Source organism: Scyliorhinus torazame, chromosome 7 (genome assembly GCF_047496885.1).
Source record: "Scyliorhinus torazame isolate Kashiwa2021f chromosome 7, sScyTor2.1, whole genome shotgun sequence".
NCBI lineage: Eukaryota > Metazoa > Chordata > Chondrichthyes > Carcharhiniformes > Scyliorhinidae > Scyliorhinus > Scyliorhinus torazame.
Genome location: NC_092713.1, coordinates 309,903,945 through 309,914,651, shown reverse-complemented (window position 1 = coordinate 309,914,651; position 10,707 = coordinate 309,903,945).

Sequence of the window (10,707 nt, the reverse complement as noted above, 5' to 3'; positions counted from 1 at the left end):
GCCCTGATTCCCTGCGCTGCACGTTGGTTTCATTTCTTGCTCACACCAGTCATTCTGCAAAGCAAAGACCCGTTGTTGCGTCACCCTTTCCCCGTGGCTCCGTTGCTGTCTGGTGCCCCACCCTCACCCTTCCTTACAGCAACCGAGACAGCCACAGTGCTCCCCACTCACAGAGCACTGATCCTCAGGAGGACCTTCCCTGGTTAATGCTGCACCAAGGCTGAATTACAGCGCCTCCTGCTGTCTCCTGGGCTGCAGTGCAGAGCAGAACATTGCCGGGCAGAAGGAACATTCAGCACAACAAGGAACCAAACTTTGAAATTGATTTGCGGGGCGATGGGGAAAGGGGGTGACGGAGAAAATTGCATAGTTCTTTCAAAGAGCTGACATAGGCACGCCTGACCCAATGGTCCCATCTGTGTTCTGTGCTGTGAGATTCTAGGAAATTCAAGCCAGAGATCTCTCCAATCTTTGCTGGTTAATGTGTCACTGCAATGCATTTGTTCAGGAAATTCATTTAGAAGCTCACTTCTAAAGTGCTACTGGTATTACAAGTCACTCAATCTAATGAGGGTAGCAATGTGCCTTCCAGTTATAGTCCCATACGAAACTGAATTGCTTATTACACAGAGTCATAAGAATGGTACAGGACAGAAGGTGGTTATTCAGTGTCTGTGCTACCCAATCAATCTCCCTCCAAGTCTATCTCCCCACTCACTGCCCTAGTATTTTGTTCCTTTGAATATTTAACAATCTTGATAATCACTATTGAATCTGCTTCGACCACACCCTTTCCAGCAGTGAATCTACAATCCGCTGTATTGCTTCTTTGGTCAATCACTTGATAGAGGTATTTGAGGTGGTGACAAAATTAATTGATGAGGGAAAGGCAGTGGATGTCATCTACATGGACTTTAGTAAGGCGTTTGACAAGGTCCCCCATGACAGACTGGTACAAAAGGTAAAGTCATATGGGATTTGGCGTGTGCAGGGTTTTTCAAACTCAGGGTCGCTCCCCGCAGACGGGTGAAGGGAGGGTCATGGAGCGATCATTCGTGGCGCTCCTGATCGCAGGAGAAGCGCCCAACAGCCGCGACCAGCGCCTAGGTTGAGAATGCCGGCCGCGTCTGCCAGGAGCCGCAGCATTTTGTCTTGTTCCATCCGGTTGGCACACAGATTATCCAATGTGTGATTAGCTTTCCTAACATCACATCCAACATCCAATTGTTCCATTGAGAGGAGGTGGGGGGCAGTATTTTCAGCAGTGGACTGTTGGAGCTCGGGGCCTGTGAAGGACACGGAGAGTTTGTGTGGGGGGTGAGAGAGGCCGAGTGATGTTTGTGTGGGGGGTGAGAGCAGTCGAGTGAAGTTTGTGTGGGGGGTGAGAGAGGCCGAGTGATGTTTGTGTGGGGGGTGAGAGCGGCCGAGTGACGTTTGTGTGGGGGGTGAGAGAGGCCGAGAGACGTTTGTGTGGGGGGTGAGAGAGGCCGAGAGACGTTTGTGTGGGGGGTGAGTGAGGCCGAGAGACGTTTGTGTGGGGGGGTGAGAGAGGCCAAGTGACGTTTGTGTGGGGGGTGAGAGAGGCCGAGTGACGTTTGTGTGGGGGGTGAGAGAGGCCGAGTGACGTTTGTGTGGGGGGTAAGAGAGGCCAAGTGAAGTTTGTGTGGGGGGTGAGAGAGGCCGAGTGACGTTTGTGTGGGGGGTGAGAGCGACCGATTGACGTTTGTGTGGGGGGGTGAGAGAGGCCGAGTCACGTTTGTGTGGGGGGTGAGAGAGGCCGAGTGATGTTTGTGTGGGGGGTGAGAGAGGCCGAGTGACGTTTGTGTGGGGGGTGAGAGCAGCCGAGTGAAGTTTGTGTGGGGGGTGAGAGAGGCCGAGTGATGTTTGTGTAGGGGGTGAGAGCAGCCGAGTGAAGTTTGTGTGGGGGGTGAGAGAGGCCGAGTGATGTTTGTGTGGGGGGTGAGAGCGGCCGAGTGACGTTTGTGTGGGGGGTGAGAGAGGCCGAGAGACGTTTGTGTGGGGGGTGAGTGAGGCCGAGAGACGTTTGTGTGGGGGGGTGAGAGAGGCCAAGTGACGTTTGTGTGGGGGGTGAGTGAGGCCGAGTGACGTTTGTGTGGGGGGTGAGAGAGGCCGAGTGACGTTTGTGTGGGGGGTAAGAGAGGCCAAGTGAAGTTTGTGTGGGGGGTGAGAGAGGCCGAGTGACGTTTGTGTGGGGGGGTGAGAGAGGCCGAGTGACGTTTGTGTGGGTGGTGAGAGAGGCCGAGTGATGTTTGTGTGGGGGGTGAGAGAGGCCGAGTGACGTTTGTGTGGGGGGTGAGAGAGGCCAAGTGAAGTTTGTGTGGGGGGTGAGAGAGGCCGAGTGACGTTTGTGTGGGGGGTGAGAGCGACCGATTGACGTTTGTGTGGGGGGTGAGAGAGGCCGAGTCACGTTTGTGTGGGGGGTGAGAGAGGCCGAGTCACGTTTGTGTGGGGGGTGAGAGAGGCCGAGTGATGTTTGTGTGGGGGGTGAGAGCGACCGAGAGACGTTTGTGTGGGGGGTGAGAGAGGCCGAGAGAAGTTTGTGTGGGGGGGTGAGAGCGGCAGGGAGAAGTTTGTGTGGGGGTGAGAGCGGCAGGGAGAAGTTTGTGTGTGGGGGGGGTGAGAGAGACCGAGTGACGTTTGTGTGGGGGTGAGAGAGGCCGAGAGACGTTTGTGTGGGGGGTGAGAGCGGCAGGGAGAAGTTTGTGTGTGGGGGGTGGGGGTGAGAGAGGCCGAGAGACGTTTGTGTGGGGGGTGAGAGCGGCAGGGAGAAGTTTGTGTGTGGGGGGTGGGGGTGAGAGAGGCCGAGAGACGTTTGTGTGGGGGGTGAGAGAGGCCGAGTATTTTCTTGAGACATGTTCCTATGATGTTGAGATGCCGGCGTTGGACAGGGTGAGCACAGTAAGAAGTCTGACATCACCAGGTTAAAGTCCAACAGGTTTAAGTGGGTCGGTGCAGCCTCAGAATAAGGTAAATGATTTGATGGCGCAAATCATCGTGAATGACTATGATTTAGTGGCCATTACTGAAACATGGTTAAAGGATGGTCACGACTGGGAGTTAAATATACAAGGGTATCAAACTATTCGGAAGGACAGAGTGGATGTTAAGGGAGGTGGTGTAGCTCTGTTATTTAAGGATGACATCCGGGCAACAGTAAGGGATGACATCCGTGCTATGGAGGATAAGGTTGAATCCATTTGGGTGGAAATCAGGAATAGTAAGGCGAAAAAGTCACTGATAGGAGTAATCTATAGGCCACCAAATAGTAACATTATGGTGGGGCAGGCAATAAACAAAGAAATTACTGATGCATGTAGAAATGGTACAGCAGTTATCATGGGGGATTTTAATCTACATGTCGATTGGTTTAACCAGGTCGGTCAAGGCAGCCTTGAGGAGGAGTTTATAGAATGTATCCGCAATAGTTTCCTAGAACAGTATGTAATGGAACCTACGAGGGAACAAGCGGTCCTAGATCTGGTCTTGTATAATGAGACAGGATTGATTCAGGATCTCATAGTTAGGGATCCTCTCGGAAGGAGCGATCACAATATGGTGGAATTTAAAATACAGATGGAGGGTGAGAAAGTAAAATCAAGCACTAGTGTTTTGTGCTTAAACAAAGGAGATTACAATGGGATGAGAGAAGAACTAGCTAAGGTAGACTGGGAGCAAGGACTTTATGGTGAAACAGTTGGGGAACAGTGGGGAACCTTCCAAGTGATTTTTCACAGTGCTCATCAAAGGTTTATACCAACATAAAGGAAGGACGGTAGAAAGAGGGAAAATCGACCGTGGATATCTAAGGAAATAAGGGAGAGTATCAAATTGAAGGAAAAAGCATACAAAGTAGCAAAGATCAGTGGGAGACTAGAGGACTGGGAAATCTTTAGGGGGCAACAGAAAGCTACTAAAAAAGCTATAACGAAGAGTAAGATAGATTATGAGAGTAAACTTGCTCAGAATATTAAAACAGATAGTAAAAGTTTCTACAAATACATAAAACAAAAAAGAGTGGCTAAGGTAAATGTTGGTCCTTTAGAGGATGAGAAGGGAGATTTAATAATGGGAGATGAGGAAATGGCTGAGGAACTGAACAGGTTTTTTGGGTCGGTCTTCACAGTGGAAGACACAAATAACATGCCAGTGACTGATGGAAATGAGGGTATGACAGGTGAGGACCTTGAGAGGATTGTTATCACCAAGGAGGTAGTGATGGGCAAGCTAATGGGGCTAAAGGTAGACAAGTCTCCTGGACCTGATGGAATGCATCCCAGAGTGCTAAAAGAGATGGCTAGGGAAATTGCAAATGCACTAGTGATAATTTACCAAAATTCACTAGACTCTGGGGTGGTCCCGGCGGATTGGAAATTAGCAAACGTGACACCACTGTTTAAAAAAGGAGGTAGGCAGAAAGCGGGTAATTATAGGCCAGTGAGCTTAACTTCGGTAGTAGGGAAGATGCTGGAATCTATCATCAAGGAAGAAATAGCGAGGCATCTGGATGGAAATTGTCCCATTGGGCAGGCGCAGCATGGGTTCATAAAGGGCAGGTCGTGCCTAACTAATTTAGTGGACTTTTTTGAGGACATTAACAGTGCAGTAGATAACAGGGAGCCAATGGATGTGGTGTATCTGGATTTCCAGAAAGCCTTTGACAAGGTGCCACACAAAAGGTTGTTGCATAAGATAAAGATCATAGAATTTACAGTGTAGAAGGAGGCCATTCGGCCCATCGAGTCTGCACCGGCTCTTGGAAAGAGCACCCTACCCAAGGTCCACACCTCCCCCTTTCCCCATGACCCAGCAACCCCACTCAACACTAAGAGCAATTTTGGACATTAAGGGCAATGTATCATGGCCAATCCACCTAACCTGCACATCTTTGGACTGTGGGAGGAAACCGGAGCACCCGGAGAAAACCCACGCACACACGGGGAGGATGTGCAGACTCCGCACAGACAGTGACCCAAGCCGGAATCGAATCTGGGACCCTGGAGCTGTGAAGCAATTGTGCTATCCACAATGCTACCGTGCTGCCCTACAATGCTACCGTGCTGCCCTAATGGCATTAAGGGGAAAGTAGTAGCATGGGTAGAGGATTGGTTAATTAATAGAAAGCAAAGAGTGGGGATTAATGGGTGTTTCTCTGGTTGGCAATCAGTAGCTAGTGGTGTCCCTCAGGGATCAGTGTTGGGCCCACAACTGTTCACAATTTACATAGATGATTTGGAGTTGGGGACCAAGGGCAATGTGTCCAAGTTTGCAGACGACACTAAGATAAGTGGTAAAGCAAAAAGTGCAGAGGATACTGGAAGTCTGCAGAGGGATTTGGATAGGCTAAGTGAATGGGCTAGGGTCTGGCAGATGGAATTCAATGTTGACAAATGTGAAGTTATCCATTTTGGTAGGAATAACAGCAAAAGGGATTATTATTTGAATGATAAAATATTAAAACATGCTGCTGTGCAGAGAGACCTGGGTGTGCTAGTGCATGAGTCACAAAAAGTTGGTTTACAGGTGCAACAGGTGATTAAGAAGGCAAATGGAATGTTGTCCTTCATTGCTAGAGGGATGGAGTTTAAGACTAGGGAGTTTATGCTGCAATTGTATAAGGTGTTAGTGAGGCCACACCTGGAGTATTGTGTTCAGTTTTGGTCTCCTTACTTGAGATAGGATGTACTGGCACTGGAGGGTGTGCAGAGGAGATTCACTAGGTTAATCCCAGAGCTGAAGGGGTTGGATTACGAGGAGAGGTTGAGTAGACTGGGACTGTACTCGTTGGAATTTAGAAGGATGAGGGGGGATCTTATAGAAACATATAAGATTATGAAGGGACTAGATAGGATAGATGCGGGCAGGTTGTTTCCACTGACGGGTGAAAGCAGAACTAGGGGGCATAGCCTCAAAATAAGGGGAAGTAGATTTAGGACTGAGTTTAGGAGGAACTTCTTCACCCAAAGGTTTATGAATCTATGGAATTCCTTGCCCAGTAAAGCAGTAGAGGCTCCTTCATTAAATGTTTTTAAGATAAAGATATAGTTTTTTGAAGAATAAAGGTATTAAGGGTTATGGTGTTCGGGCCGGAAAGTGGAGCTGAGTCCACAAAAGATCAGCCTTGTTCTCATTGAATGGTGAAGCAGGCTCGAGGGGCCAGGTGGCCTACTCCTGCTCCTAGTTCTTATGTTCTTATGAATGGCCTCTTTCTGCACTGTATGTTCCATATATATCCATATATGTTCCATATATGTCTATTTGGACTCTCCTGGTGAAGGAGCTAAGCACCAAAAAGCTCGTGATTCTAAATAAACCTGTCGGACTTTAACCTGGTGTTGTAAGACTTCTTACATTTCCCTATGTTAGAGGTGCTGTACAAATGCTAGTTGTTGCAGGTTTAATCAGGGTGTTTTCATTTGAACTGTGAACACTCCAGCTCCTAGTTGTTACCTGGAAGGAAAAGGTGAAGGAATAGGCGAGTGAAAGGTGAGATACCTTTGGGTGTGGGGCGGGAGGGGGGCGCATGAGTTCTCCATGGTGGGAATTGGAAGGGATCATTTGTTACATTGAAAGCCCATCAAATGTGAAATAGACAGCAACCTCTAACGGCCCGTTTAACAGCGGCGTCACTGTTCAAATAGCTCCTGTAGGGAACAATTGTTGGCGCTGGCTTTAGCTCAGTGGTTACTTCGCAAATTCACATGCCACTTGTTCACCAGGTGGTTGAGAGTTCTCGTCCACCTAACCACGGGCGCTGCCCGGCGTTTTGTTTTAATACCTGGTCCGCCCGCCCCGCTGCAACATGGACAAAGTCGCAAAGTAGGGAAACGTTGCGAAATATATCCCTGTGAAACAATTCGGTGACTGATTTTATATTCTGTCACTTGTGGATTATTTTAATGTTTATTCCGGGGGAGGGGTGGTGACCTCTCTGTGAAATTCAGGCCTGAGACTCGCCACTTTATTTCGTTCATTTCATGTCATTTCACTCCCCGAACTATTTACCCCCCCCCACCCCCACCCCAGCTGACCCGAGACAGCGCCCTGATTCCCTGCGCTGCACGTTGGTTTCATTTCTTGCTCACACCAGTCATTCTGCAAAGCAAAGACCCGTTGTTGCGGCACCCTTTCCCCGTGGCTCCGTTGCTGTCTGGTGCCCCACCCTCACCCTTCCTTACAGCAACCGAGACAGCCACAGTGCTCCCCACTCACAGAGCACTGATCCTCAGGAGGACCTTCCCTGGTTAATGCTGTACCAAGGCTGAATTACAGCGCCTCCTGCTGTCTCCTGGGCTGCAGTGCAGAGCAGAACGTTGCCGGGCAGAAGGAACATTCAGCACAACAAGGAACCAAACTTTGAAATTGATTTGTGGGGCGATGGGGAAAGGGGGTGACGGAGAAAATTGCATAGTTCTTTCAAAGAGCTGACATAGGCACGCCTGACCCAATGGTCCCATCTGTGTTCTGTGCTGTGAGATTCTAGGAAATTCAAGCCAGAGATCTCTCCAATCTTTGCTGGTTAATGTGTCATTGCAATGTATTTGTTCAGGAAATTCATTTAGAAGCTCACTTCTAAAGTGCTACTGGTATTACAAGTCACTCAATCTAATGAGGGTAGCAATGTGCCTTCCAGTTATAGTCCCATACGAAACTGAATTGCTTATTACACAGAGTCATAAGAATGATACAGGACAGAAGGTGGTTATTCAGTGTCTGTGCTACCCAATCAATCTCCCTCCAAGTCTATCTCCCCACTCACTGCCCTAGTATTTTGTTCCTTTGAATATTTAACAATCTTGATAATCACTATTGAATCTGCTTCGACCACACCCTTTCCAGCAGTGAATCTACAATCCGCTGTATTGCTTCTTTGGTCAATCACTTGATAGAGGTTTTTGAGGAGGTGACAAAATTAATTGATGAGGGAAAGGCAGTGGATGTCGTCTACATGGACTTTAGTAAGGCGTTTGACAAGGTCCCCCACTGTCAAAGGATGCAGTCAGAACTTAAATTTTCAACTGAAGCCCTTCGCAGAAATGTAACATTGTATTACAAAGTAAGTGAGATTGTGAGGACCAAGCACGCTCACCTGTCGCATTAAAGGTAAGCAAAAACGTCAGTCGCGAAGTTCAGGCAGCATGGGTCATGAAGGTTGGCTGGCTGGCATGGGACCCGAAGGATGGCCGGTTGGTAAAAATGGGTCCCAGGCAAAAAATGTGAAAAACACTGTGCTAGATGGATAAAGAACTGGCTTGGCAACAGGAGACAGAGAGCAATAGTGGAAGGGAGATTTTCAGAATGGAGATCTGCAACTAGGGGTGTTCCACAGGGATCAGTGCTGGGACCACTGTTGTTTGTAATATATATAAATGATCTGGAGGAAAATGTAAATGGTCTGATTAGCAAGATGAGTCAGAGTACAGGAGGTAGATAGAAAACCTGGTGGCATGGTGTAACGACAACAATCTCTCCCCCAATGTCAGCAAAACTAAAGAGCTGGTCATTGACTTCAGGAAGCAAAGTACTGTACACACCCCTGTCTGCATCAATGGTGCCGAGATGGAGATGGTTTGACAGCTTCAAATTCCCAAGTGTGCACATCACCAATAATCTGTCCTGGTCCACCCACGTCAGCGCTATGTCCAAGTAAGCATAACAGCGCCTATACTTCCTCAGGAAACTAAGGAAATATGGCATGTCCACATTGACTCTTACCAATTTTACAGATGCACCATAGAGAGCGTCCTATCTGGCTGCATCACAACCTGGTATGGCAACTGCTCGGCCCAAGACCACAAGAAACTTCAGAGAGTCGTGAACACAGCCCAGTCCATCACGCGAACCTGCCTCCCATCCATTGACTTTGTCTACGCCTCCCGCTGCCTGGGGAAAGCAGGCAGCATAATCAAAGACCCCTCCCACCCAGATTATTCGCTCTTCCAACTTCTTCCATTGGGCAGGAGATATAACTGTCTGAGAACATGCAGTAACAGATTCAAAATCAGCTTCTTCCCCACTGTTACCAGGCTCCTGAATGACCCTTTTGTGGACTGAATTGATGTCTTCCACACATCCTCTCTGCTGAGTAGTACTGCACTCCGCATGTTCACCCGATGTCTGTGTCTACGTATTTACATTGTGTATTTATGTATGCCGTATGGTTTTTTTTTCATATATGGAATGATCTTTCTGGACTGTACGCAGAACAATACTTTTCACTGTACCTCGGTATACAGGACAATAAACAAATCCAAATCCAAAAGTTTTCAGATGACACTAAGATAGGCGAAGTTGCAGGTAGTGAAGGGGACTATCAGAGAATGCGGCAGAATATAGATAGATTGGAGAGTTGGGCAGGGAAATGGCAGACGGTGTTCAATCCTGACAATTGCGAGGTGATTCACTTTGGAAGATTAAATTCAGGTGTGAATTATACAGTAAATGGTTGAACCCTCAGGAGCAATGAGAACAGAGGGATCTGGACGTACAAGTCCATAGTTCCATGAAAGTGGCAATGCAGGTGGATAAGGTGGCCAAGATGGCATATGGCATGCTTGCCTTCATCAGCCAGGGCATATAAGAATTGGCAGGTCATGTTAGAGTTATATAAAACTTTAGTTAGGCCATAATTGGAATATTGCGTGCAGTTCTGGTCGCCACAGTACCAGAAGGGTGTGGATGCTTTGGAGAGAGTGCAAAGAAGGTTTACCAGGATGTTACCTGGTCTGGAGGGTGTCAGCTATGAGGCGAGGTTGAATAAACCTGGATTGTTTTTGTTGGAAAGACGGAGGTTGAGGGGAGACCTGATTGAGGTCTGCAAAAGTATGAGAGGTAGGGACAGGCTGAATAGTCAGAAGCTTTTTCCCAGGGTGGAAGACTCAATTACAAAGGGGTACAAGTTCATGGTGAGAGGGGAAAAGTTTAGGGGAGATGTGCAGAGAAAGCTTTTCCCGCAGAGGGTGGTGGGTACTTGGTTCACATAGGCAATGGTGGAGGCAGGCACGAGAGCAATGTTTAAGATGTGTCGTGATAGACACATGAATGGGCAGGGAATGGAGGGATACACATAATTTGGCCAATAAGTAGTAGGTCTAAATAAGGAACCTGGATCGGCACAGGCTTGGTGGGCCGAAGGGCCTGTTCCTGTGCTGTAATGTTCTTTGTTCTGTCACCATAAAACGGTATCCTCTGGTTGCCACTGGAAACAGCTTATCCTTATTCACTCCACAATGATTTTGACACCTCCATTCAAACTTGCCTTCACCTTCCCTAAAAATAACAATTCCAGCTTCTCCAGTCTCCACACACAACTTGAGTCTCTCAACCCATCACTACAGCAGTTTATGAACTCATTTATCTCGTCATTGTTTGTGGGAGCTTGCTGTGCACTAATTGGCTTCCTGATTTCCATTACAACAGTGGCTACAATTTAAATGTACCTCATTGATTGGGAAGCACTTTGGGATATAAATGAATGAAATGAAAATCGCTTATTGTCACAAGTAGGCTTCAAATGAAGTTACTGTGAAAAGCCCCTAGTCACCACATTCTGGCGCCTGTTCGGGGAGGCTGTTATGGGAATCAAACCGTGCTGCTGGCCTGCCTGGGTCTGCTTTCAAAGCCAGTGATTTAGCCCTGTGCTAAACAGCCCCTAAACATTGCTGTGGGTCTGGAGCCACGTGTAGGCCA